The sequence below is a fragment of the Chelonia mydas genome, chromosome 9, assembly GCF_015237465.2.
Source record: "Chelonia mydas isolate rCheMyd1 chromosome 9, rCheMyd1.pri.v2, whole genome shotgun sequence".
Lineage (NCBI taxonomy): Eukaryota > Metazoa > Chordata > Testudines > Cheloniidae > Chelonia > Chelonia mydas.
The window spans coordinates 55,814,216-55,820,502 of record NC_057855.1 but is presented as its reverse complement, the minus strand read 5'-3'; the positions used below and the strand labels follow the sequence as shown (position 1 = coordinate 55,820,502).

Sequence of the window (6,287 nt, the reverse complement as noted above, 5' to 3'; positions counted from 1 at the left end):
ATTAGTCAGTGACTTAAGGCTCTAGCAGTAATCTAAGGCGGGAGGTGTGACGCTACGCCACCTATTCTTCATAGAAATATTGGTATGATAAAACTAAGATATGTTTTATGCAATATGGATCTTGTGACATAACATTGGAAAGCTCAGGAGCTACTGCATATGAGTAGTCTATTTGTATCATTTCTGTATCTGAAGTTAGAAATTTTCACTATGTACCAATTACAAAAGTGTTTGCTCATGTAGAATGCTCACCAGACAGAAATCAATCCTGGAAACGTCCACTTGGAGTCGTCTTCCTCTCAAAGTATTCGCCCCAAGCCCTACACCCCCTTTCCTGGGGAAGGCTTGATAAGACTCCTCACCAATTTGCATAGGTGAACACAGACCCAAATCCTTGGATCTTGGAACAATGAAAACTAAAACTCTGAAGGTGAGATTTTTTTTCTATATTTACTTTTCTTTCTGTATTAAGCTTAGACATGCGTGTTTTAATTTTTTCTGTTTGGTAATTCACTTTGTTCTTTCTGCTACTACTTGGAACCATTTTAATCCTACTTTCTATATTTAATTAAAAAAACACTTTTTACTTATTATTTTACGCAGTGTACGCATTTATAACTGGGGAGCAAAAAACTGCATATTTCGCTATCAGTGCTATAGAGGGCGAAAAATTTACAAGTTTACCCTTCTAAGCTTTATACAAGGAAAAACGGTTTTATTTAGGCCTTGTACCCCATTTTGATTTGGGCATTAGAATTTAAAAGACATGAATATTTCCCAAACTGCTTTCAATTTATGGGACGTGGTTAAGACCCTGGCTCTCTGTTCTCAACAATCAGGGAAGGTTGTCTGGCTTTTGTTAAGGCAAGTTTCTGAAGTTCCACGCTGTCAGGGAAAACAGGTTACAAGTCGTAACAGAAAGGCTCGGCCTTAGTGCCTACCTCTGGCGGGCGCCCAAACCCTTAATTCTTTTTCAGCCACAAACAGCCTTTCAGATACAACAGAGCAGTAGCCAGACAGCGGTTAATGGCTCAGCAACACCCAGCAAAAAAATAATCCACTATCCAAGAAACTGTATACAATGGAGACTGTGGAGAGAAAGCACGCAGACAATGCAGACTGCTTGATAAATGGGCACTGCCTGATTCCTACCTCACCGCAAAAGATCTTTCCAGGAAATTGGAAGAAACTACAAAACAGGGGAAAGGACATCTGTGCTCTCCCCGCTAACAAATGCAGGAACATTTGGTGGGCAAGGATTTTAAAGGGGGGTCAGAGGCTGAAAAGGATCCGAAGACCTATATATCCAATGAAGTGAGCTTCAGGTCACGAAAGCTTATGCAGAAATAAATTTGTTAGACTGTTAGGCGCCACAAATACTCCTTTTCTTTAAACCGAAAATGTATCTTAGCTGTGGATGTGTAATCCCTAGAGCCCCTCCCTTCTCTACATTCTGAACAGGCTGCACTTTGCACACAGCACCTGAAGAAAGGGATCTCAAAAGGCTGTACCATGCTGGGGGATATGGAAGGCTCAGGGACCCATTGTAATGCATTGTAAAAGACGAATATAATTTTCATAAAGACTTTTGGTCAGGATGTAGTCTGGAAAAATGGCAGTTTCTAAAGCCCTTCCTGGGGGTCTAGTTACTCAGTTATCATGGCACTGGCTTTTTCCTGACCATCCCAGGCAGCAATTGAACAAACTCCTCTCATTCGTCAACCCATTGCATGGAAGAAAGCAAATCTCCAGTAACCCTTTTGTCTTTGACAGGAACACAGCACTAACTTGGCATAGAAATCGATTCATCTTGTGGTAAATTAACAGATATGCTGTGATATTAATGACAGAAACAAGGGAAAGTGAACATTAACACCTAATCAATGGCTGCCACATCCCATATCTCGGTGTGATTTGCAATTGTAAAACAATATATAATCCAAAGCTGTTACACCACTGACACGCTTTATGTCTGACCTTGAAATACTTAATTTCTGTGTTTTATCGTTCGAAATAAAATTGAATTCTACACTTATCTGTTATTACTTAAGGACTTATTGGTTTGACACACATTCAATAGAGACAGTAACAGACTGGAGGCTTTTACCCAGGACTATTAACCAGGAACTCTGATGATACCGCTAAAATTTATTTAACCGAAGTCATGCTAAGAAGAACATGGGACCTGTTGGAACCATAGCTGAATTTGAGCATGAATTAAGAAATGAACATGTCCACGCTTCACGCCTTGTGTTGGGTATGATCCTCCTCACCAGGAATGATTGCACCTGTGGGGGCGGGGGGTTGGATTGGTGGGAACTAGTTTAGTGTAGACGTTTGCGAAGACTACAGTACCACCTAAATTAAAATTAATTTGGGTAATTGCTACCCTTTTTTGCATATGAATAAAAGGGTCATGATTTCATATTTAACTCCAACAAACAAATATGCTGTTGTGGGTCAGCCAACAAACGCCAGAATAATTTCTTTACCACCTAGTAGCCTTCTAGATTATCAAGAGCAAGAGATAAATATAGGACACGATTCTTCAGTTTAGTTTGTTTGCATCCTTGGCAAGTGATGGAACGGAGCATTTCCTCCTGATACAGCTAGGGAGAGAGAGACTAGTTAGAAGTGTTTCCAAAATTCCGTAGAGACTTAATACTACACGTCTTTTATTGGGCAAAGGATGAACGCTTTGATTTTCCCCTCCCCTCCAGCTTGCTGCTGCCCCTCATTCACAGTGAACGCATCGTTGCTCAGAGCCAGAAAGTTTGCTCTGGTACGCACTGAACTAGGAATTAGCACAATGCAATAAGTCATTAGCATTTTCCCCAGGATAAGTGCAATATATATTGTAGAAGGGGGTAAGAGAAATATAGAAACACAAAATACTACTTACTTAAATTTCTATAAGGACTCCAAAGAGAGCCACAATAGATTATATTTTCTTTTTCAGATCTATGAGGCCAAGTACAAAGGGGTCTGCTTTTATGCATAACACCCCTACATTTTAATTCACCAAAACCCCAAGGAAGTAATTAAATTAAAACGCTTATGTAAAGATTTCAAGAGGACATTAAACACTGACCTCAAAAACAAACTGATCAAACTAATTGTATAACAACATACTTTTAATTGATTTTATGTTAATATTAAACATTGAAATAAACTTAATGTTAATAAATACATCTGTAGTAAAGTATAATGTGCATGATTTTTCGAAAAAAATCCTTTAACGTAATATGGTGATGCCTTTGAACTATTACCTGTTAATAAACTTAAATCTTAGCACAGCAGAAAAAAAGCATTACAGACCTGGTCTGCTGTATAAAAAAGGAAACGGAGATATACGACATCATGAATTTAATGACTATACAGTAGGCCTTTGAAACCTGGGCTGCCTATAGAATGAAAACATAAGAGAGTAAAAAGGGGTGATGCAAACAGCAAGGATATTTGTAAAACAGTTCTCGACGTTATAGTTATAGAAAGTAGTGTTACAAAAGGGCACAAGAAATGAACTTTTAACAGGAAAACTCTCTTAGGTGGTAAAAGCAAATTTAGAGGCAAAATATGCGTGAGAAACAAGGTTTATCTGTGGGTGAGAAAGAAAGGCTGGATATAAAAAAGTTCTCTTCCCCAAGCCGCCACCAAATTGTCCCCATGGTGGTCTACCCCCAGCCAAAGCATCAGGTTTCTATACAGCTATCACTCTATTCTCCACTGAGTGGTACCTCAGTAATATATTTCCTAACTGTTCTCTTTTTAGCAAAGTAGGTGAAATAATGGTGGTTAGGGCAATTACGAAGTCTGTAGAAAGGAACACCTGAAAATGGAAAGGTGTCACAAACTGCCTATGGAAAATTTGGAATTCACAGCAGGAAGCTGACTCAGGGGCTTGATTTCAGATCCTGGAACATACCGTAGGGCTTCTGTTTTTGGGCGGGGGGGTGGTACTATTGCACGGGACTGCACTTAAGTCAACTGACCATTTGTTGGGAAATGTCATTCTAATCCTCGAAAATGTTACAAGAATCCTTTATGATCGAACTAGTAAATAGTGGCAAAACTATATTGTTGTAAGAAGGTTGTGGTCAGGTTTAACAAACCGTGACCAAACATCTTGTAAACTTCATGCAGGATGTCCGCCGGGATTATAGTGAAGATATTTTTATTTTTGTATAGCGCTGAGATAGTGGCACCGCTTTAAACTTACTAATGATGATATACCCTTATTACAACAATTTGTACCCCACTATTCTCCCACCCCGCTTTTTTGCCCTATGATTGCAGAATGTTAATGTGCCATTCCACCTTGAATGGTCCCTTAAGGTTATGTATTAACTACCTATGCGAAATAATTTGTTCCTTCTTGCATTGAGATGTGATGCTCTGAGTCCCTTTCACAAACCCCCAAGAAGACCTCAGTGTCATTTGAAAGCTTGTCTCTCGCACCATCCAATAACGGTTATTACCTCACCCACCTTATCTAGTAAAATCTATTCTCATTTTTAAAGTTTCATATGTTTTTAAATTAGCTAGTGTCAACAACTAATTTCCTTTGTTTTCTTTCTCAGCTCGTCCCCAGAGGGATAGGTAAAAGGGCATGAGGGTACTAAACAAGAAGGAATTCTCAAATGCCCCTTCCTGGGATGCGAAAGGGGGCATTGCATTTGGCTCGTGGCACCGTATGCCAAACCAAGAGAAAAAGCTATATCCTTGGACGTTGTATATACAAGCCTGGAGTGGCAAATATTAATTTTTAATATCCTTACGGGCCACCACATTCTGCACTCAAAGTTCCAGAGCGAGGAATCAGCCTTGATAGTTTGTTTTTGTGATAACCACTCCGTCCATACTATGTGTTTCTGGTTGAATTACTGATAACTACGCTTAACCTTAACATGTTGACTTTAAAAACAAACAAAAACCAAGGATGTTAATATCTGATATTTCTAATTATTGGAAGATACATTTTTCCTTTCCAAAAACTCACTGAAATATTATGGTTTGGTTACATTTAAAGAAACTGATTTTGTATCGGTACATCTTAATTCGATTATGCTATAATAAAACCAAGTGCAGTGAGTTTGTCAACATAATTATTTTTAACTGCCTTAAAATATATTTTTTGTAAGCGCCATCTCCTTTTAGCACATTTATCTGCAGAATATAAATCTCAGCAGAGGTATTTGATTTCCTATAGCCTCTGCTTCTTCCTTTGCTATCTTTGCCTGAAACGCAGACTGATTTGTACATGCCATTAGGATATTTACAATGTATATGTTAATTGTAACAATGAAAGTAGTGCTGTTTTCCATCCATAGAACACATTTGCATATGTGACAGGCTGTACCCCATATTCATGACTTTTAGAAGACAATGATAAATTTTGTACAAAGTATATCTTTTGAGGTATCATTTGAAAATTCATAATCTGATAAATATTATTGTTCTGGTAAAATATGTGGCAAGCTTTTATGTAAAATTATACGAGTCTATTCTGACATTGTTATGCTGTTCCAAAGTTAGAAAAGCAGCCAAAAACAGGGGTTCCTCAAAGACAAAAAGGCACCTCAGCTGGGGTGGGGGTGGGGTCAGTATAATCAAATAACCTAGCACGTTTGGCAGGAAGTAGGATTTGAACAAAAAATTTACATATTAGGCAAGGGAAAAGTTGAGGGAACCTGTGTGCTAGACTGGCTGTTACCTGTATCAAGCTGGAGATAATCCTCAAAGAGGAGAGAAAGGTTTATAATAGAGCATACTCATCACAAATTGCCTGTCTCCTCCGTATTTCACAGTTGTGGGCATGTATGATAGAGTGTCTGTTTCTTCAAGCATTGATAGAAAATGATAGAGTGAGACTGTGACCATTATGCTTAGTCTTGATATTAAGTCCAGTGCCTGCAGAACAACCATCCTTTCTCTCTTGTACTCCAGGCGCTGGACTAAGATTCTAGACCCATCTCAAGTACAATTCCCAGCTCTGTCACTGACATCCAACGAGACCTTGGGCGACTTAATGAATCGCTATGTGCCTCGGTTCCCCAGCTGAAAAAAGGAAACAACATTTCCTCTCGCTCTCACCATTGGTCTTTGTCTATTAGACTTTAAACTCTTTGTGGCAACAACTAGCTCTTTTTATGTGTTTGCACAGCATCTACTGTAGTAAAGTCCTGAACCCTGTTAGAGCCTTTAGCCACAGTGTAATAAAGGTAATTGTTAGGATATAGATATTCAGACCTGTCTGTAAAGGCATATAGTCTAAGACTGAAGGTGTA

General features: G+C 38.8%; 1 long non-coding RNA gene across 1 annotated transcript; it reads left to right on the top strand.

Moving 5' to 3' along the window:
* Nucleotides 1-4,978, top strand: LOC122461650. The gene is made up of 2 exons (XR_006283729.1): nt 1-430; nt 4,581-4,978. It is a non-coding gene; the product is annotated as an uncharacterized LOC122461650 (long non-coding RNA).
* The last annotated feature ends 1,309 nt before the right edge of the window (nt 4,979-6,287 follow it).